This window comes from Pinus tabuliformis, chromosome 1_1 (assembly GCF_031772625.1).
Source record: "Pinus tabuliformis cultivar Carrire ecotype Pingquan chromosome 1_1, CPIR1, whole genome shotgun sequence".
Taxonomy (NCBI): Eukaryota; Viridiplantae; Streptophyta; class Pinopsida; order Pinales; family Pinaceae; genus Pinus; species Pinus tabuliformis.
The window spans coordinates 621,306,268-621,331,636 of NC_142297.1; positions in this window are offsets into that span (position 1 = coordinate 621,306,268).

Sequence of the window (25,369 nt, forward strand, 5' to 3'; positions counted from 1 at the left end):
AACCTCTCTCAGTTTTGCAAAATTCATCTTTGATTACTCTGAAACATCATTTGAGTGAAACCTATCCCGATGTGTGGAACAAGGGATTTTGTCGAAATGAAGCGAAATGAAGGGGATAAGGGGCTTCTAAATTCTTGGGGAAATTTTTGGAAGTAGGGAGGGATGTTAGGAAGTAGGGGAAAGTGGAATCTTAGAGATTGAGTGAGGGGAAGGGGTCCAAAAGGGAAAAACACAGGCACAACCTAGAAAATTGCCAAGTTGTAGCAAGAAACTAGGGTTTGTGAAAAATTGAGGAATTTGGGGGATCTCAGTGATGGGAAGTGTTTGATAAGGTACATGAAGGATAGGGGAAGGTGTACGAACATCAGGATACAAGTTTTTCTAATGATTTGACCATCCAAGAGAAATTGCCTTCAAAACCCTAGGAGAGGGAAATGAACCTTGCCAAGGCACAACTGAAGCATGAACAAGGTGTAACATGACCCAATGGAACCTAATATGATGATGACAACCCTCTGAATGATGATACACTCAGCTGAATGATGACATGGACTGACATTTGGGCAACTTTGAAAGGAGTGAAAACAAACCCTAGACCTAATGCCTAGTGGCCAAATTTTGCTTGAAAACTCACTGAAATGACAAAATTTGACCTTGACACTTCAAAATCACTTTGTAAGAGCACATTTGATCACTGGAGGAAGGCTGGAAAGACTGACACTAACAGATCCGGTAATCAAAAAAGCTAAATAAACCGAAACCAAAATAAACAGAGAGAAAATGACTGTAAACTGCAAATAAACATTGTATACCTCCAGATCTTAAAAATGACGCAGCTAGGGCTACCGGAAACCTTTTCGCATGAAACAAAAGGGTTTCCTCACTGGAACAGATGCTCCCAACACAATAGAGCAGTCCTCTCGGCCTGAAAGTAGTCAGAAACAGTATATCTGGGAAACGACAGTCAGATGCAGTTCTACCGGCTTCAGATTTGGATCAACAACGGACGCGGCCCTAAAATAGCTCTGATACCATGTAGGAATTTACAGGGTAAGTTCGTCAGACAGAACACCAAAGGACACCGCTCACAACCAGATCACAGATCAATACACCAGTATTTTGACGTGGTTAAAACCCTCAAAGAGGGAAACATTCCACGGCCTGAGCCAATGCGGCCACTTCAGACAATTTATTAATAAAAGAATGAAAATTTACATAAGCTTCTCTCATAGACGGATTACCCTACAAATGACCCTCCATGCGCTTTAAATAAAAATCATGGACCAATCGAGTGTCAAGCCACGGATCAAGTGTTGGTAATACCGAGGAGAGAATGAACCGTCGGATCACTACATATCGTGACCGTCGGATTGTAAGTTACAAAATGTACATAGTAAAGAAACACACTTTACCTAACCCTATACTAGACCAAGTTGTACTTAACTATTTCCTATGTGTCAGAATATCCTAACTATATATAATATAATATAGTAAAATTTATTTATCACTGAAATCAATCAAGTCAATTATTAGCAATATTTTAGACACAAATAAACATCAATAACTCGAGAAAAACAATAAACATATCCACAAAGAAATTCCATCACACATTGACATTTAATTTTATTTCAGGAAAATCGAAAGAAAAAAAATAAAAACAACATCAAATTGTTTGCTCAATTATATTTTGACAATCATATTTACAATGCAATTAGATGGAATTTTTGCACATCCCTTCTCCTTGGCCATGCACCAATAGATTGAAAACAAAAACCCCTTTGAGAATGAAATTACAAAAAGAAATAGGGAGAGTTGGAATAGTGGGAGACCAACAAGCTTAACCTTTCATTTCTGACCCCTGAGTCTTGTCTCTCCTATTGAGTCTTGCAACCATTTTCTTCTTTGGATCACTTCCTCATTAAGAGACATTTTGGTCTCCAAAAGCTTAGAGTACCAATTTGGATCAATGCACCTTTTATCTACTTCTTTAGAACATGGATTTTGACTATAACTCAAGCTTTGAATTGTGACTATGGCTACTAGCTATATATCTGGCTTTAGTTCCCGGCTCACTTGTTCCTATAATGTAGATGTCTATCCACTGACTCTCACCTCTAACCAATCATTAGATCTAAACTCTTTAATTAGAAATCATTCCCATCTTTAACATGCAAGTCCCTTTCATTCTCAGACTTAGAGAGGCCTATCTTGGCATCTATTGAATGTCAAGTTGAATTGTATTTTTCTTGATCAATGGGTTCCCAAAAAGATATTCCATCAACAACAACTCCATAAATGGAAGTGTGGTCTGCCCTCTTTCACTCAGACTGATTTCTTCTAGCCTAAAATACTTCTTTGTTGGCACATATGTTGCACAACAATTCATCTCTATATCATTTCCAATCAAATGTCATCATTTATGTGCTCACAATATTCATGGATTATCCAACATATGATTTTCTTTGGTGGAACTCCTAAGGCTCTCCAAGGAACGCCTAAGGGTTTTGACCTTTTTGCACCAACTTCTAATGCTTCTCCAAGAAAGGAATATCCTTTTAGAATATTGTAAGTAATAAGTAGAAAAGGGCTACCTTGGTTGTTGGAATCAACCAATTATCCTCTTTGATGGTGATATAGACCTCTACGATGCTATAACTCTTTGGATAGTTTCTACTGCTTAGGTTGGAGATGAAGGAATCTCATCATCCTCTTCAATCTTCACTCTTCGTACTCTCCTCTTGGTTGCATGGATGCTAAGGTAAAGCTTTATATAAAGTCACCTACACTTTTCTTCACAATGGCTACTCAACTTACAAAGTGGAAAAATTTATTATTGTTGTTGCATGGACTATTCGACATGCTTCTCTTATTTACATGTCGATGAGTTTGTTGTTAGTTTGGGGAAGTCTTCTTCTCATTACTTATCTAAACATAATCTAGGTTGTGGCATGTGGCTTGCTTCTCTTTGTAATATGCTACATGATGGCCTTTCTTCCCATAGAGGGAAAGTTGCTTCAAATACTAATTGCTAGTAGTGTTATGGCCCCTTTTAATACACCAATGACAAACAAAATATTTCTTTGATCTATAAACTACCATGGATATTCCATTGGACATTTCTCCACAACAAATCTAATAAATTTATTTTGATATTCTTAAATGTATACTATGAAGGTTAATTTGCATAGACTTATGGATTTATTAAGTTACTTTTTTATGCATGAAATATATAAAATGCATTAAATAGATAATAGACAAAAACATAATGACTCATAACCATAATAACACAAAATATGACCGAGGAAACCCTTTCAGGAGAAAACCCATTTGGAAGGTGAGGTTTCTCAGCTCTCTCTTTCTCTAAATGAAAATGGATGCAAGTACAAAGATGTGCTACATATGGCCCATGGGATACTACGATACAAAAACCCTATATGTTTCCTCTCCCTCTATCCACTCTCATCTATTATGTTCATTTTTTGAACAAAATGCACTTGAATAGAATGAAACCCCTTTTCCTCCTAGTGACCTTGCTATAACACAACCCAATAGCCTACTAGTGGTTAAGTTTGACTTCTTCAACCCTTAACTAGAGTTACAATATTGACACTTCTAGCGTATTTTTCATCATGATCACATAGCGAGCCTCATTTCCATGAATATTGGGGGTTAACATGGCATCCTCTTGAATCATGGTGGACAAAACAAGAAGCTCAACTTCTAGGTGACATAAGTTTTTCATACAGAATTCAATTGAGTTGATTCTTACATTGTTGGGAAGGTATCTATGTGTAGAGTAGCACTATGTGGTTCTGCACTTAAGTGGAAAAGTTTTACCCCCAAAAAAACATTGTTTTATGCCTTAAATTGCTTCTAGAATGTTTTAGATCTCGATTCACCAAACTAGGACCCATCGGTAAAAATGGTCATGTGAGTTGATTCCTTTATTTTTCCCACTTTGAAAGCATCAAGATGGATGGAAAATAATGTAATGATCCAATTGGCTACATATTAAATGAGGTATACCTCTTGTCCTTCTTCTTCTTGCTCCTTGGGTTGATTGGCTTTCCACTTCTTCTAATTGATAATGTAGGTTGATTCTTTGCACTTTTCTCATTATTCCACTTCTGCAATATACCATAACAAGGATGAAGTGGTAATGTGATACCTTTTTCATTTATTGTTACCTTTATTTTAATGAGTAGGCCAAAATTTCCATGTTTTTCACCTTCACAAATGTGCTCTTGTTGTTAGTGTTCTTTTCCTTTCCATAATTGAAATATAAGCCTTCATGCTTAACCCTTAATTCAACAACAATGGGGCTTACAATGCCTTTTATTCTCTTTCCTAGTCCTTGTCCATTTTAGCACATATGCTATAACAACATAGAACCAATTCCTTTCATGTGCTTTTTAAATTCCCAAAAGGTTCTTAAAAAATGTCTAATGAAGATAAGCTCACCAAAGTTGTCTCAATCATGGTGCTAGCTCTAATAGTGGCAACAAAAGGTGGATTTTATTCTAGATGTTCTTAGATAACTTGTTATATCTTTTCCAATGCTTCTTGCTTCTCTACAAAATCTTATTTTAGTCAATTTGTATAAGTGAGCATATCCTCTTGCCAACTATCTAATTGAATGTCATTCTCTCCTAATTGCACAAGTTGCACTATACTCTTGTCCCAATCTAACATAATTACAATGAGTTCGTCTTAGTATTCATCAAATTGACTCTTTAGTAATGGAAACAATCATGTCAATGTATCAAAGGTTCTTCTCAATCTTTTCCATTCTTTGGACAAACATACATACCTTCTCCTTCAAGTGTTCATTCTCTTCTTGAAGCTAAACTTTGATTGACTGCAAGTCTTCCAACCTTTCTATTTTTGTTTTATCTAGCACAACACAACACAACCAAATGGTATTTCATGTTTGCTAGCAGGTATGTGGGTGTGCAGAGGTCATATGATCATCCATTGGCAAGAGGTGTATTGGTTGGAAAAACATGTCATTCCAACCAAGCCAAACATTCCCAAATGTATAAGTGGAACAAGTAGTGAGGAGATCATTTGACAAGTTACAAATGACAAGTCACACAAGTCAAAGGATCACACAAGAGGTGTACATGACCATAACAAAGGAAGGTGAAGTTCGCACAATGTTAGACTTGGGTGAACAAACAAGAAAGGAGGGGAAGTTTGCATAGTTGGTACTTCTTTATGCGCTCCACTTGGGTGGAGTACAAGTTGGATTTGTGAGGTCATTCAAATAATATTGTATGAGTTTTGTACATGGGAAGTGGCACAAACTTGTTTTTGGGAGTCGTGTGATTATAAGGTTATATCATTTTTACAAGCTCTAGCTCCTTGCTATATTTTTTGTAAAAACATGTGTGTTAGGCTGATTTGGGTTGCCCAGGTCATAAGAGCTTATTTACTCTTGCATATTGTGTTGCATGGTGTATGCTTATTTCTTTGCATGTAGTGATTAGGTTTAAAAAGTAACTGTAAGAGATAAAATTTGTAATAAAACTAAGTGTGAGTGTGAGGCGTAGTTCAAGTGATTTTGGTTGTGCTGGCTAGGCCATCGAGTTATATGACCATGATGCAACATGACTAAATCTAGGGGATGTTTACTAACTGGGATGTCAACATAGAGCCTCTTCACCACATGTTGCAATCTTTCACAGTGGCCTAATAGAATGTTCATGCAATCAAGGAAGAATTGTAATGCATATCTTCCCTTAAGAAAGCGATCTCATTTCTACCAAAATAACAATTTAAATGTAAGAAGCCCTGATGGGTAGCTCAGTTAGTTGAAGCCCCCCTGCCAAGCCATTGGCCTTTTGTCATGAGGCACGGTTCAATTATGCTTAGGTCCATTAAGGTCAGGATCCTTGTGGTAGAGTTGAATGGGCGGGAGTTCAACCCGTTTAAGGGTGTTAGAGGAAAAAGAAAACAATTTAAATCTAGAAAGGGAAGGGAAAAGAGATGAGGTATGGTGATCATTGGGGTTGCACATGAAACCCTTCTTTGACAGAGTACAAATATTTCACCTTGATTGGAACAAATGGTCATGCAACTGGGAGGGTTGCAACATGTATCATTTCCCTTCAATGATCAATCTTACTCTTGCAACCAACCGATGATTGTAAACAATAGAAAATTCGACAAACTAAGAAATAAGCACCCACTAATCTATGAAATTGAAGGAAAAACTTATTACATTGTAAATGGATGTTCTAAGTTATGCTACAATAATAAGGAAAATAGGGAAACATGGGCTGAGTTAGTGGGCCCTCCTAACCATCACCACACTACCAAAGAAACTACAAAACCAAGCTTAAATTGTGCTACTAAAAATCCATTGTGCTGCTAAAAATTACGCTTTAGCAATTTGTCATTAATCCATAGATGAAATAAAAATTACACAATTGTCAGCGACTCCAAATGATCAAATTATGAGGTTACATAGATGATTTCACAACAAGAACCCCTAGCTGATCTAACTCCTACCAAATCTAACTCTCAAAAACCTTTTTGTCCATATATTTATACAAAGAAGCAAGGGGGAAAATTGAAACCAATTCCCCCAAATATGGACTATCAAACTATGGACATATTACAAAATATTATGCTTTTCTTGTTTTTGGAAGATCTTGGTTGTAGAACAATTGAATATTTGATTACATCTGATCCATTTGACATACAATTAGAAGAGAATAGGTTGCAGTTGGTTTGTTTTGCTAGTTGGTTGCTATTTGGGACACAGTTTGGGAACGACCACAACCAAAAAGATACCCTTGAAAGAACTGTGTGTATCTGCCAATCCACACACATTTTGGGGTAACCACTTGCAGGTCACCTATTTGCGGATGTTTTGCACAAAACCCATTCTCGAATTTCCCATATTCTTCTTCATTTCCTCGTAAATCGCGCCCAAAGTTTGTCACTCAATTCTTCCTGACACAAATTGTCTAAATTGTTGATCATGAACTAGAGGTGTGTGGAATTGTCTTAGGTACAATCTAGACAACATGAAAGCATGTCATCAACTCTAGGAACAAAACACATGTCCCATAATTCCACTTGTTGTTGCGTATATATGCCAACCCCAGAGGTTGACTACATGGCTACATAGGAGTTATGAGAGCAGAACTAGTAAAAAACCATCATTAGTAAAATCAAGCATAATCCTCTTTGATTTGTTAAAAATAAAGGAAAATGATGATAATTAACTATGTTAACATTGTAAGCTCGTCATGTCATATTTACGAAGAAGTGCATGAAGACGGGTAACAAATAGGCAAAGGAGTGAGATGAAACAATATGAATGGATGTTTTAGATGGTGAGAAAGATGCCAAATCAATGACTTAACACATTTGATGCAATATATGAGGCTTTCCAAAACTGATCATGTATAAGGATTGGTGTCTTGGATAGTGGCCAAGACAAGCATATGCACAGGTTGTGTTAGTGCACATGGTGATCAATGGAAGGAAATTCCAATCTCTCCTTGATATAGGGGCGTCACATAAATTCATGAGGATGGATGTGGCTAAGGAACTTGGGCTCAAAGTATCCGTAAGAAAAGTTGTGGTGAAAGCAATGAACTCCAAGGTGAAGCCAACAATCGCAATTACCTCATTGGTTCATATACAAGTGGGTGAGTGGCATGGAGATGTGGACTTCACAATGCTATCGATGCATGACTTTGAGGTTATCTTGGGTAGGAATTTCTCAAGAGGAATGAGTTTGTTTTGGAGCCATGGTTATATTAATTAGTTATACTTGGTGATTGATAGATGTGGGTTGTGCACACAATTGCATGAAAACCTAGTGGAGGAGTGCATCTTGTGTCTACATTGACCATGAACAAGGAAGTCTTGGTGCACAAGATCACACATTTATGTGGCAGTGCTTAGAAAGGTTGTAGAGGATGGAGTGGGGATGCCTATTTTGCTTAAAATTTTTGACCTATTAAACAAGATATTGGATGAGTCATTGAAAGTGCTCCCACTAAGGTACATTATTGACCATTGTATACAGCTAGATCCACAACTACAACCATTGACGAGAGCTCCTTACCAATTATCCAGACCAGAATTAAAAGAGTTGAAGCGATAATAAACAAAATTGATTGATGTAAGTTTCATACATCCTTCAAAATCTCTATATAGCACCTCAATCTTCTTTTAGAAAAAAAACACACAATACTTAAACTATTTTAAATTACATAAAATTAAATTTACAAAATAAAACTTTAAAATATCTTAATATACCATTCTAAAACCACACACTTTATTTTATTTCAAAAAACATACTTTCTATTCAAATAAACAAAACCATGGGCGACTTTTCCCATCCCAGCAAATTCAACAGACAAAACGATGGGCGATCGACTCTCCCGTCTAAAATATTTTAAATTTAAAGGCTGGTTTTTGTTTTCTCTTTTAAATTAATTGACATTTAAGTTTTAGTTTTTTAATTTTTAATATAAAATATACTATTTTTTTTTTCCCGAGATATGATGTTTTTAATAATTTTAACTGATGTTTTCTCTTTATCTTCTTTTTAATTAGATCAGAGATGTCTTTTTAGGGTTAATGAATTTTAATTTTAATGTGGAAAGTTTTTATGGTTAATGAATTTTATTTTAAACATAAAACCATATAAAATTTTATATGGTTTTTTATTATTAGTTAAAGTTATCTAAATTTATTAAGAAGATTATTATTTTTTTTTACGTGTAAAGTGTTTTGTTATTTAATTTCATGTTATATATTAATTTGTTTAAATTAAAAAATTATATATATATAAAAATTATATTTTACTTGGTGTTTGGTAGATTTGAGTGAAGATAGATTTAAGTCTTTGTTTTTTATAATTTTATGTGCATATGTACATAGGTATTTATTTTTTTAATTTAATTTAATTTTGTGTTATTTAAGATGAAGTTTATTTATATTTTTTTAATAATATTATGTGTGTTTATTCATTTATGAAAGTTTTTCTTATATTAGGTTGTAGAATACCTTGCTATTCTGATGCAATAATTTTTTACAATGTCATTTATTGTCTTTTTCTTGCATGCATTGGAGATAGAAATCCATTGTAACACCCTCCTCCCACATTTACACAAGCAACCGACTAACCAGGGTAAACATGTGACAAAGGGCCACCATGATATGATTCAACCTCCTAAGCCACATTAAGGAAGTGGAACCAATGAAAACACACCATACAGACATCCAACATCATCAACAAAACCCTCAGAAGACAAGTCAACCACTCACACAACATGTCCCTAGGTCCCACTGCAGTTTTAGGTCTCTTGGGCCATAGTTGCTCTCATGCTATGGGCAAGGGAGCGACCAACAACCTAAAGTCGCTCTCACAGGCCTGCCTACCAACAATTGTGAACCAAAATTGTCAGTATTGTGCCAGTGACCCCGAGATTTAAGCCACTTTCTCAAGCTCAGAGCCCAAGACACTACCCAGAACTGATCCATCTCTTCAAATTAGTAAAGTAACATGGAAATGAAAGTACTAAAGCAAATACTTATTCAAGACCTTGACTAGATCCCTACTAGCCAAGACAGGCATTTCGTCAAACATATCATCCCCATGTAATCTATAGGTGTAAACAACATAATTAAGTGTAGGGATCTCATACTTATCTGAGAATCACTATGAACCATTGTTCCTTCATGCCATTTGCTGCATTATCATTTATTAGGTCATAGGCACATTATCCATTCACATACAAGTAAAAACATGTTGAGAGGCATACATAGCTTCTGCCATAAAATGTGCATATAACCAGCATAATAGGAACATAAACACAATAAAAATATCAACCATCAAATCCATAAATACATTTGTACCTTTACACATGAAAATCAAGGGAATGGATTTATCATTAATGAATGCAATGAACCAACGAGAAATGGGACTACCACGTTCCACTCAACCATAGAATGGTTGAGCCAAATATCTCTTCATCCATTCACCCCCGTGCCATATTCCAAGCATGAATGTGGGATCTCATAAGACACATCAATCAAAACTCATCTAGGGTTTCCAGAGGTCATCCACCTCAACCCATCGAACAATGAATCCACCTCACGGTCAGACATCACAAAACCATCATCAGATTAGTCTCTATCCAATCCTTCTAGGACTCCAGAGCGTTTGTCCAACCAAGGCTCCAAGACTAGTAATTCAACCCACCAAGGGCTCTAGAGCATTTGTCCAACCAAGGCTCCAAGACTAGTAACTCAACCCACTAAGGGCTCAAGAGCCTTTGTCCAACCAAGGCTCAAGGACTAGTAACTCAACCCAAGCTGGTATAGGGCTCTAGAGCATTTGTCCAACCAGGACTAGTAACTCAACCCAAGCTAAGGAAACATGAGAACCTGTTGTGCTCTACAACAACCCCCCATTTCATACCATTTTTATTCACAAAACTATAATATGAAATGGGTCCCTTTTTATTTTTTAATTGGTATCAACTTTGTATCATTCAAAAAGGTCCGAAAACAAAATGAAAACATTACAAAAAACCTTTTTGACAAACCAATTATTTGGTCTTATAATATAAATGATTAATCTTTTATCATTGCGATAAAGCGATCGCAAGATCGCATATCGCAATGACAAAGGAGGCATAACTTAAAGGCCCATTGGTTTTCTCCGACGCGATAACATGCAATAGGCTATCAGATATCGGCAATCATAAGTTCCTATAACTAAAGTGCCTTTCGCTCTGATGCGATGCAATAAAGTCTCGTTCGCCCCGATGCGATGTGATATCGCTATCGGCGATCGAGGATATACCATGCATGCTTTTTAAAGTGCCCCAATTAATACTCCTGATGTGATGCGATATCGCTATCAGCGATCGGGGATTCCAAAAGGTGCCAATATAAAGATTTAAGTCTTCCCCCGACGCCCGATTGCGATAAAGCCAAAAGCGCAAACTTCAAAAAGTGTTAAAGCCAAGATTTTACGATTAATTCGTATTAAAGGCCTCATCTTTCAAACAGTGATTCACCTGCGCTCAACCGCAAAACATCCAAGGCACACTTAAACAAATCATTAGGCCGATGAACGATATGATGGGCATTTAAAGGATTGGCAGGTTTTAACGGCCATTTAATGAAAAAGTAAGTTTAAAAAATCTTTTCATAGATTGTATTCGCAGCCACTTTAAGTTAATCCTTCATCGTGCATTGATCAATATATCTCACTCGTATTTGGTTTTCGCTACCAATTCTCTGTGTTACCTCTATTTTCACTTCTGTGCAGAATTCTTCCGAAGTAATAGATTCAAACAGAATGGGGAAGAAGTCTAAGAAAACTGCAATCGCTTCCACTTCACCAACCACAGGACAAGCCGTCGCTGATCCAGGAACTAAAAAGAAAGGATTGATATCTGATACTACATGTTCAGGACTCGGCAAGACTACTTGGCAAAGTACTTATAATTTGATCGAAGCCAAAGAAACAAAGGTGACAGGAGTACAAGCCATAGCGGATACCAATCGAAAATCTGATGGTACTTTAAAAGACTTGGTCGACTCTTTCCTTCATCGGATAGCGGCTTGGGAACAAATTCTCCCATATACGGATGTAGTGAGGTGGGCAATTGAGGAAATCCCCATCACAGATAGGACCTTCTGCACCAGAGATGGGAGAATCTTCGGTTCATTCAAGGCTAATGATTTGAGGCAAATGTATCATTTGCCTGAGCCAGAGAAGAAGTACAACAAGGCATTTCTGGAGAAATTCCGAAGTGAGAACGAAACTGAATCCGAACCCATTCGGGGTTGGAGGCAAAATCCGGCGAAACACAAGCATGAAACTTCCGGTAAGTACTCTGTTGATTCCCTATGTTCTTCGTATTGTTATGTTGGGATAATGATGTGTAGATTGTGGGGGTTGCACGATTCCACTAATTTCACTATAGAAATGGTTCCCTTGATGGAAGCGGCGTGTAATAGTGAAATAATGGATTGGGAAACCATACTGTCAGATAAGCTAGCAACAACAGTTCTTAATTTTAGAACTAAAACCTCCGTCACCGAAAGGCTTATTCCCCCATTCTACTACAATGCTTATATACTAGATACCCTGTGTTTTAATTTTGAGTTTCCTGTACTCGGCTGGAGGTGGACTGCACAAGACCCCACGCCTATTCACATATACCATCAGAAATTGTGGAAGACTTCCTATAAGCACCATTTATACCAAGTCTGCAACGGCTTCATGTTACCCATTCATTACTCTATTTTTAATAAACCTGCTCCCAAAATTTCTTACCAAGCAGGGATTGATTTGACATCAATAGGAAGATGGTTTGGAGAGGAGAAATTTACTTATATAAGAATTTTCGGCAGCCAAGCCGAACCTCATGTCCTTCCTTTGTACATACCTGATAAACTGCTGGAAAGAGAGATAGCCTATCAGATTATTGCCGAAGGAGTTACACAAACTCTGAAGAAAAATAAGAAGCAGGTCTGGCCCTCTTTTCCTCTGAGATGTGGTGTCTACACTTTGCATGATTTCAAACATGCAGAAAAAGAAGCTATGAAGATGAAGTCATTAACTCTAGTGACTCTTCCTAACAGGCGATTTGATCCCAACAAAGTCGCCTATAACGCACTCGAACAGGCCAAATTGACAAAGTTTGACCATAAAGACGATAAGTTTGATGACCTGTTCTCCTCAGTTGAATCAATGTATCAAGTTAGATCGCTGGCCATAATGGAATACAAGGATGAAGGGTTAGTTGAATTCAACAGACTTAGAGAACAGAGGTTGCAAACTCTACCTCTAGATCTGTTAGCGACAACCCCAGCAACAGGACCAAGCGAGCCTGAACAACGACATACTAAGGAACCTCCGGTTACAACAAAAGAACAGGAGAAAGTGCAAGAGGAAACCCAGACAAATGAGAAGGAACAGAGCAACATAGAGGTAAATGTAGATACTCAAATTGATCCCAAATTGCTCCAGGAATGGCAGTAATTTGATTCAATTATCAGTAATCTTGAATGCTCAAAGGACACCAAAACTTCAAAAGCGGCAGATACACAGGAGACCACTTCAAAACAGGTTCCAAGTGGAACCAGCGGCCTACCCAGTTCAAAGGAAGTAGAAATAATCCCAAAGGATCCCTCCGATCAAATTATTTTGCAGATAGAAGAAATTCCTCCCTTGGATGTCTTCTATAGCCCAAGACACAAAGCTATGGTAAAACGACAGAGGAAGAGGAGAAGGACTGATCAACCTTCCCTATTCCCATAACAAACGGTCACGGGCAATGTGGTTTGGAAGTAAGGAATTTGACCCCTCTGATGACCTAACAAAACTATCACAATATGCTGGAGCCTATTCGGCAGCAACAATAGACAAGGCATCAGAGGTGAGTCTTTTATTAAAAACAAAATACCAGGAGATCTTTTTATTGCAAGCACAACTAACAGAAGCACAGCAGAAAGCGGAGCAGGCAGAACAACAATTGTTAACACAACAACAAATAAATAATCAATTAACTCAACAATTGCGGGAAGAGAAACAGAGGATTGATCATAGCGCAATCCAGAAACAGAAAGAGTTGTCTGAGGCATTGGCACAACTGAGGGCAGCAAATGAACAAATGCTGAAGTCAAAAGATGAGCAGATTGCTTAACTTTCAGCCCAGCTAGAGAAGACAAAGAATCTTCCACAGATAGCCGAATTCAAATCAGAAGCATTACAGATAAATAAGGCATTAATAACACAGATCAAGCTTTTATGTCAACAAATCGCCCAGGTGGAACCATTATGCGATTTGACGACATCAATAAGTAAACAATCAGAAAAAGCTAGAACAGACTTAGATCAAGCTGATGAAACATTAACTGAGTTTCTTGAGTGGCAAGATACCGATCAGGGACAGGCGGCAAATTTACCAAAGATTTTAGAATCACATAAGGAAATATTATTTACAGAATGGCAGTCCCAGTTAATGAAAGCAGAGAGGGCAATTTCAAGATGCAAATCAACCACAAGTAATTTGGTTGAATTGGTTAATAATACTCTCTACTTGTCTAACATGATTTCCCAATGCACTCCAGGTAAATTGACAGTGGCGAAAACATTGGAGCAGTCATGTTATCCAGATCTAGAGAAAAATGGGAGATTAATCGCTGGAATTAACAGTTTAACATGGGACGCCTATTGGTTCTTCTTGGTAAAACCACACAGTCAAAGAGCCGCCCTCAAATGCCTTACAGATGCAATCAGGTATATTATTCCCGATATTCAGGATGCCACCTATGCCGCCCAGCTCAACTCTTGCCTCAACAAACCACCCGAAGTGGAGCCAATGCTTGCGATATGTCAGCTCAAGTTTAAAGGCAAACAACCTACATGATGATTCATGCCGCCGACTGCCAAATTGCTGAGAAGGAGATATTCAAGATCGTTTGATACCAATTAAGTAGGATTTCAGTTTCATAGATAGTTAGTTTAATTCAATATTTATAGACCCTTTCATTGTTTTGGAAAGGGTCGAAAAGTTTTGTACTTGACTTAAAGCCTGAAGTTGCACTACTGTACTTCAGGCATATTCTTTTATAAAACTAGACCAATTATTCTAATTTTGGCAAGGAAGCTTTCATGCAAATGTGCACTACTGTCCTTGTTTGAAAGTATTTCTGCGTTGGAAGAAGAATCTCAAATAGCGATTGATATTGGGAGTGATTAGCAGCTCATATGGTACTATTATCTATGTCTGAATTCATTCCTTTTATATGAATTGTCGTTTGATCGCCTTTGCTATTATCAAATATATGTATGTGTTTTAACAACATCTCTTTATTTCCTCCACTATTGGATGTTTATGGTAATGCTTTTCTTTTGATCATATATGTATTGATGATATAAACGACAAGTGTAGCAATATTGCGTTAATCACTTTGTTTAACTATTTAAGCAAAGTAATCCTTGAATGAATAAATGTCCATGTTTATTAGATGGAGTCATCTATATGCCTGTCAATAAACATAGATCATCAAGCGCTATACTTCAAAGTACAATAGTTCCCGGGATTAGTAGTAGTTCTTTTATTTTGCTGATAGATTAAGTTATTCGCCTATCATTAGATTAGACAATCAATCATTCATCCATCCCGTTTATTCATTACTGGGAAACTGGTCCCATTATCCCCAGTCGGAGCCACCATTCCAAACGGAAAAGGAGCTGTATTAAGGTCCGGACCGGGTGGTTATCCCCCAATGTTGATACAACAATTTTCGGGGCATCAACAGAACCAACCAAAAACAAGCAATGAAAGTAAACCCACAATCACCATGGCTATCCAGGAAATGGAAAGGCTAAGCAAATCCACTATCAATCCAGGAAATCTTCCATGCTAGTGACAGATCATGACCAAGGAACCACATGCATGTGCCATGCATGCCAAAAATATTGAAGAAATCATACATCCAACTCGGTACCTACAAACAAATATAATGTACCTGTTGATCCTGATGCCCTCTTGTGCTTTCCTTCTCTTCCTTTGCCTTCTTGCTCCAAAAAGACAAGTATGCTACACCCTCCAAGAGTGCTCCAAGAATACTCTAAGTATCCAAGAGTATGAGAGAGAGAGAGACAACCAACATTGAACTGACCAAGTCTTGTAATGACTAGCTTTCCCGTTGATCCTTAGAAGCCTTTTTATTAATGAGGCCTCTATTTTCTTCATTTTCCATTATTTTCCATCAATTTCCTCTTCACATGCAACCTGTGACCTTTCACTTTCCTTTTCTCCTAATTTCCATTATTTTCATAAATAAATGTGCCAAAATACTTTTTTTCTTCCCTCTTTAATATCTTAACCATTGCCTTTACCAATTTCCTTAGCCATAATCAACCAAATGAACACCCAATAAGATGTCATGCCCACCATGTAGCTTGGAATACATGTCCCATTCAGCTGTGGTTATTGTTTTTAAATTTATTACATGGAATTTTCACCAAGGCTGTTACAGAACCCTCCCCCTTGGGGGATACTATCCTCGGTGTTCAATCACACATATACCTCAACAACTTGCTGAAAGAAGACATACTGCTCATGGAGCTTTATAACAGAGCTCGATGTAATATTTACAATGAAAGATCTGCTCAAGAGAAAAGAACATCATGACATCATGACAACATACCACATAGTGGAGCTTTATATCACATCTCATTACAATATTTACAATCCACATATACACATAGACATTTGGTTCAACTAGCAAATAACCATACTATCTATGGAGCTTTATAAATCCATATCGATACAATATTTACAATAATATACACATATACAAATTTGCTCAACTAACAAATAAACAATATGATGTTTGAATCGATCAACAAGGGAATCCAGAGGCTCATACCTCCACCCTCAAAGTAGTACCAGGATTCACCTCCTTCTTAGGAAGTCCAGAATCTACTACCACAATCAAAGTTGCATCCAATGTCCAACACTACAATCCCGCGCCACTTGTTCTCTCAATGAACTATTACCAGCACATTGTTCCAGGGCGCACTCCCAATGTGCATATGATTCCATCTAGCAATGCTAATGACCAAAAAAAATCCATCCGTGACCTTCCCTTCTTTGCTACACAGTCCCTCAAGAAATCTGATCACCCCTTCCATGTAGTCACTCACCTTCCAAGTTCTGCTGGCACCCCCATCTCGTGCAGTCCATCCCTTGGCAAGGCTTCCTCGCATCGGAAGATACAAAAACCAAGGCATATCCCTGTCTCAAAATCATCATACGGTCATAGCATGCTCATGGCAATCGATGAACACAATTGGGTACTAATGTCCCACAATGGCCCTATTCCTAAAGTGCTTTACCAACATACTACTGTATATTCCAATTCTTTTCACTACTGCTGCTGATTCTTGCAGTTGATTTTAACCACCCAACCAGGCATTTCCGTGTTCCTAGTACCAAGCACATAACTTCCATTAGATTCAAAATAAATTGAAATAGATTCACATCATACCTCATTGGTAGCTTGTCAATAAGGTACATTTGCAATCTTGTTCACTTCATGTCACAACAAGTCAAACTATCATATTTGACCAAAACACGTATAAAAATATCACATCAAGTTAGCTCAAAACATAACCATCAAAATTATAAATCACATGTAACCATCATAAACCAGAATTATAATTCACATGTAATCATCATAAACCAGAATCATAAATCATATGCATAGTAAAACTAAAATACAATACCGATACTTATCCTTCATCGATCCTTACTTTTGCCTTTGTTCTTTTGTACGCACACCGGATCGGTTGCCACACCCAGTGCCTTCTCCTCCACTAGGTGCACATACGCATAGTGTGCATCACACACACACAACCACACACAACCACACACACCATACAACACCATGCAACACATGCACCTATATTTGACATACAACACATACACCTACATCAAGTGTATGTACGTATACGTGCACAATGTACATCAGAAGACATTCATCCACACACAATGTGTGACACCACAAAATGCATACACATACACCCGATATACAACACAACTCATACAACTATACCCTATGTACAACACAACTCAAATATGTGTCTAGAGTGCAACACAATGAATGCATATGTCACGATACCATGACTGCACAATGCACATACATGCACTTAATCCCACACGTACACCAGTACCACATGTACCAAGCACCATCTGCACAACGTGTGCAGAACATCACATGTACACGGAACCACTAGCACAACGTGTACACAACACCGTATGTACACTGCACCATTGTACAACATGTAAACAATATCACATGTACACAGTACCACTTGCACACATCGCCACTTGTACAACATGTATACATCACCACATGCACACAACACCACTTGTACAATCATGCACACCATACCATATGTACATAGCACCACATGTACAACATGCATGCGACACCACTTCTACATAGCATTGCATTTCCAACATGTGCAAAACAACATCTATACCCCACACTGAATATGCAACATTCATATAACACTATATGTACTAACACCTTATACATAATATTGCATAAACAACATGTACACACACTACATATGCACAATACTGCATGCGCACAATCATCACAGGTGAAACAATTACAACATATATGACATATGCACAACAATATCACACATCCAGAACCACAACGTCTTCGCCAAGAAACCTTACTTCCGGTGTCTTATCCATGCTTGTCCCAGCATACCACAAGATCACACTACTTTCACTTTGCTGATGTATCCCTTGGTATAACCTATCCATAACATAGAAATAATATAATCACATAATATCAACTCATAACCACATGATACTAACCTCATATATTTGTCATGATTACTCTTCTCAATTGATTCCTCACAGACCAAGAACCTCTTCATGTCATTTTCCTTCATAAGTAATCATTCCTCCACAAGAATGATTCTTGATGAACCTATTAGACAGTGACATAGATACATGTACACATACATATATATACATAAACATTAGCATAAAACAATCATCATCCTGTCAGAGAACAACATACATACATACATGTATACATATAAATGTTAGCATTAATAATCACGATCCATGACGACCTTGTCAAACATGACATACATACACAGCTACATGCATAAACATCAACATTATCATGATCATAACATAATTACTAGATACCAAGGTCAAGGTTAGAAGAACTTCCTTTATTCATACACAACATTGAGAACAATCATTCCCAACATAGCCAAGGCATCTGACACCTTAGATCCATTTACTTTACCTTTTATGGTTACCTTCCTGATAACTATCTTGTCATCGTCCATTTACCACAATGGACCCAACCAGTCCAACTGACTATCATAGTTTTACCTTCCATTGTGCTTATGCATAGAGCTTCATCTAAATCTTACATTACCTCTAGGGTACCACACAACTCTCCTGATATGCATCAACTTTCCTCTTTCGCAACCAATTCCCAAGACTCAAAACATAAAATGCAAGCACAAGAAACAAAAAAGAAGAAAAACGATGAAAACCAATAACAACACGACTCCGCAACCAAAGTGGCATGGCCATGCACAAGACGCAAAAAACGTAATCAAGAACAACAAAGCACCAAAATACCAAAAGCACAAGATTAGCAACAAACACCATGACTCAATCCCCATGGTTCCCAGGGAAACTCAACCAGAGCCTTCTTTAAGATTCCATGGAAACCTCTCTTACCATGCAACTCCTTGCATCATGTTGTCATTAACACATAATTATTATTGCATAAATAAACATAACAATACACCAGTTACCTCATCTTGTAGTGCCAAGCATGTTGCCTGCAACTAAACACATCCACACCATCTCTCAAGGGACTCCAATCCTTTGACAGATCCACCTATAACTAAAGACTAGCTAATATACCTGTCAAGTACATGTTCATGAATCTAGCACATATCCACATAATGTCAAACAAAATCAAGGTTAAGAAGACTCCCTGTATGCAAAGCACTCGTTCGTTTGGAATTAGGGTTTCCAAACATAGCCAAAGGAATTCTTACCCGATTCCTTTATTTTACCTTTACCTTGCTACAATTGGGTCTTACTATATATTGTCACATCACCCAACTGTTAGTTATATAAACAAATCAATTATTACCTCGTCACACTAATACCAAGCATGTTTCCTGCAACTGCTCACACATGTCAACCACATTTTCCAAATATCAAGACAATCATATCTATCAATTTGAAATCAACCTTTACCAAGACTAACAATCATGTCATAATTCATAGTCAACTCATAGTCCTTACATAATGCTACAACTATCACCTACTATACTCAAGTACATATCAATTGTCTTAACAAATATGTATAGGTACAAGCATCTTAAAACAACACCATTGGAACACATACTCATATTATGCAATTCATCAAACATTCAACCAACTTTCAAACATATCATGTTAAATGAATCGAACAGACAATGTAATAGACACCAAACATTCAAACACCAAATAGGCGACATAATCAAACAATAAAGCACCAAATATACAACATAAGCGAACTCATACCTTAGTGTATTTCAGGGGAGGTTATCTTGTCTACACAATCAGTCTAGGTTAGCATGATACAACTTCACAACATATCAACTCAAACCTAAATCAGGATATCCATAGCAGTAACTAACTAACATGTTCACATCATAAGCTCATAATTTTTTTTTGTTCATGCATAACAATCACATTTGTATGACCAATATAGATTATTATGATAGCATATCACAAATATGTCTGCTCATACCTGAATATCGCAACCATAATCATTTATATAGGTCAAACCAAGTTAACATAATACATATAACATCAAGATCTTCAATGCAATGAACATAACCATCATGCATATGACCAATCCAAATTACAACATCAAGATCTCAATGAAATAACCCTAATTATCAAGTTAACTAACATATAACAACAATAAGTTAACATATAACATGTTCATCAACAACATATGACCTAATCATCAAGTTAACTATCATATAATAACAAGAAGTTAACCTATAACATACTCATCAACAACATATAACATACAAAAAGCTATCTACATGTTGACTCATACCATCATCCATCACAAAAATTTGGCATCTTAAACACTCTGGCCGTTAAGGCTCTTAGAATTTTTGACTCTGATCACCTAAATGAAGAAATTAAACACTTAACCTTTGTTTCCAAAAACATAGGATACAAGGAGTTTAGTATTAAGAAAGCTATAAAAAGAGCTCAAGATAAGGTCCTCTCTAGGGGTCCCCAGGAAAACAGGAAAGAAAATTGTGGGAAAGTGTACCTCCCATTCATTCAAGGGGTTATGGATAAAATCACAAAAATTTTAAGAAAGAAGGACATAAACACTCAGTTTACAACATGTGGAACAATTAGGCAGATGATGAGGTTAGTTAAGGATAACATAGATCATCAACAACTCAAGGGTGTGTATAAGATTGATTTCTCGTGTGGCAAGAGTTATATTGGGGAAACAGGACGATCTTTGAAAACAAGACTTAAAGAGCACGAAGTTGATATTAAGAATGGGAGATCCTGTACATCAACCCTTGCGAAACACTCATCCAAAACCAAACATCATGTGTGTTTAGAGGACGTCAGAATTATTGCAAGAGAGGATCATTATCAAAAGAGGAAAATCAGAGAGGCTTTTGAAATTATGAAATTTCCTCAGAACCTCAACAGGGACAATGGGAGTGAGATTAGTGGAAACTGGCTCCCCCTGATTAGATAGATAAATCCCTCCAGATCTTTTGAGTCGTAGTATCACTGGTTTCTCCCCGTTCCTTAATTAATAGCTGTCTTAGTGATCATTTTTTTTAGGAATTAATAATTATTATTTGGCATAATAACCATTTATCTTAAAATAAATAAATAAATAAATGATTATTATTAACAATAACCAATATAACAAAATAAAAATTTATTCTAGTGACTATAGATTATAGTAACAATAGTTTTTAAAAATTAACATTTCCAGAAGGAGAAAAAGAAAAATTATTAAATTATTAAAACAAAAAATTATAAATTAATTAAATAATCTACTTCTTTATTAATTAGATACTTTGGGTTTAATTATCTATAAATAAAATAAAATAAATCTATAAATCAAAAAATAAAATAAAATAGGAATAAAATAATTTAATCTCTCATCACGTTAGTATTTAATAGTTTAATTAATTGATTAATTAATTTAGTAATAAATAAATTTTAATTTTAATTAAATTAAAATAAACTAATTATATTAAAAATTAAAAATTAAAATTAAAATTAAAATATATACTAATTACAATTAAAAACTTATTATAAATAATAAATAAAAATTAGAAACTAATCATTATATAAATAAACTTATTACAATTATTTTATTTATTCAATATCTCATTAGTTTTAATTAGTTGTATTAGTATACACTAATTCATATTAGGAATTAATAATTAATTATTTATTTGACATAATTAAAATTAAAATAATTAAAACTAAAATAATTAAAAGTTGAATAATTCATATATGTAGGTTACTCTTTAAACTGGACGACTTCTACTAAAATTTATCATTCTTTAGGTTTATATATATTCTAGTCGGAAGATTCTTCTCTTAAACTATCACTCATAATCTATCATTTTCGGTCTTGATGATGGACCCCCCTTGGGGTTCGAAACGTTGACATAATGAACATAATACTGTGGATAATCCAGATCATACTACTCCAAGAAACTACCACAGAAGCTTAAAGTCTAACATATAACATGATCATCAAACTATCTAACATAAAACAAAATAGCAATGCATACAACCACAAGTTACTACCATCCTTGACTATCCAACACATGTGCATATAACTACACTAATCAACTAATATCTATCATGAATGTAACCATAACATCAAAAGACATCTACATAAACCTAATGTATGTAAACCTAATGCATATAAAGATCCTTAACTTACATACATGCATGCCAAACATATCGTACCTGTATGACAGTTTTCTCTTACCCCAAAGACCAATGTTGCAACCTCACTTTGATAGTCTGCATCCCCTGCTCTATCTCATCCAACACATTAGCATCATAGAAATCAATGAATCATGATGACCTAAATTTGCATACAATGACTTCACAATGCATTTTCACCTACTATTCATGCATAACTATAGCCAAGACTATGCATGCATAACAATTACATATAGACATAGAATACATGAGTGCAAAACCATATACACACCATTCGAGCTATAGTCCAGTCATCAATGCATGACCATATCAACTACACAAACCATGACCTCATGCATGACAACAACAACCACCTCACATGCATTTGATAACATGTGAACACTAACGTGCATATCAATGTATAATCAATCATATACACATGGAGACATACTCCATGACAATACCTTCAACCTTCCCATGGCGACATCACTACAACCATGATCCGCACCATGCAAATGCAATAATCACATGGATTAAATAAATAAGGAACACATAGGCAACCAACATGAAAGCATGATCAACACACAACCCAAGGAGAGCGCAATCATGTTATGATACCGCTATGTAACACCCTCCTCCCACCTTTACCCAAGCAACTAGCTAACCAGGGTGAACATGCGACAAAAGGCCACTATGATATGATTCGACCTCCTAAGTCACATTAAGGAAGTGGAACCGACAGAAACACACTATACATGCATCCAACATCATCAACAAAACCCTCAAAAGACAAGTCAGCCACTAAGACAGCCTGTCTGTGGGTCCCACTATTGTTTTAGGTCTCTTGGGCCATATTCGCTCTCATGCTATGGGCAAGGGAGCGACCATCAACCTAAAGTCGCTCTCACAGGCTTGTCTCCCTATGACTGTGGGCCAAAATTGTCAGTGTTGTGCTAGGGACCTCGAGATTTAAGCCACTTTCTCAGGCTAAGAGCCCAAGACACTGCCCAGAACTGATCCATCTCTTCAAATCAGTAAAGTAACATGGAAATGAAAGTACTAAAAAAAATACTTGTTCAAGACCTTGTCTGGATCCCTACTCACCATGACAGGCATTTCATCAAACATATCATCGACATGTAATCTACAGGTGTAAACAACATAATTAAGTGTAGGGATCTCATACTTATCCGGGAATTGTTCTGCACCATTGTTCCTTCATGCCATTTGCTCCATTATCATCTATTAGGTCATAGGCACATTATCCATTCATATACAATTAAAAACATGTTGAGATCCATACATAGTTGCTGTCATAAAATGTGCATATAACCAACATAATAGGAACAAAAGTACAATAAACATATCAGCCATCAAATCCATAAATACATCTATACCTTTACACATGAAAATCAAGGGAATGGATTTCCCATTAATGAATGCAATGAACCAATGAGAGATGGGACTACCATATTCCACTTGACCATAGAATGGCTAAGCCAAATCTCTCTTCAGCCATTCATCCCCATGCCATATTCCAAGCATGAATGCGGGATCTCATAAAACACACCAATCAAAACTCATTCAGGGCTTCCATAAGCCATCCACCTCAACCCATCAAATAATGATTCCACCTCACGGTCAAACATCACAAAACCATCATCAGATCGGTCTCTATCCAAGCCTTCCAGGGCTCCAAAGTGTTTGCCCAACCAAGGCTCCAGGACTAGTAACTCAACCCACCAAGGTCCCCAGAGCGTTTTTCCAACCAAGATTAGTAACTCAACCCAAGTTGGTACAAGGCTCCAGAGCATTTGTTTAACCAAGGCTCCAGGTCTATTAACTCAACCCAATCTAAGGAAACATGAGAACCAACCAAAACCAGGCAATGAAAGTAAACCTACAATCATCATGAATATCGAGGAAATGGAAAGCCTAGGCAAATCCACTGTCAATCTAGGCAATCCTCCATGCCAGTGACAGATCGTGACCAAGGAACCACATGCATGTGCCATGCATGCCAAAACTAGTGAAAAAATCATACATGCAACTTATTACATGCAAGAAAATATAATGTAGTTGTTGATCCCAATGCCTGCTTGCGCTTTCCTTCTCTTCCTTTGCCTTCTTGCTCCAAAAATCCAAGTATGCCACACCCTCCAAGAGTTCTCCAAGAAAACTCTAAGTATCCAAAAGTATGAGAGAGAGAGAGAGAGAAAATGAGAGAGCTCCAACAATGAACTGACTAAGTCTTGCACTCACCAATCTGCCCACTGATCCTTAGAAGCCTTTTTATTAATGAGGCCTCTATTTTCTTCATTTTCCATTATTTTCCTTCAATTTCCTCCTCACATGCAACCTGTGACCTTTCACCTTCCTTTTCTCCTAATTTCCATTATTTTCATAAATAAATGTGTCGAAATACCTTTTTTGCCTCTTTAATGACATAGCCATTTCCTTAGCCATAAACAACCAAGTGAACACCCACTAGGATGTCCTACCCAACATTCAGCTTGGAATATGTGTCCCATTCATTAGTGGTTATTGTTTTTAACTTTATTTCATGGAATTTTCACTAGGGTTGTTACATCCATAGACCATGGAAGTATTACAACCTATAACCATTATTGCAAGAAAGAAAGTTAGCTCATATGTTAGGTTTGGTGTTGTCTAATTATTAGCCATTTTTCCCCTTTTTACCATAATTTGACAATACAATTTTCGATGATATTGAGATTTCTTGTTGTTTAAAATGCATTTTTGAAAGCATAAATGAATTTAGCACCTTAAAAACCCCCTGGGGCACTTAGATTCTACAT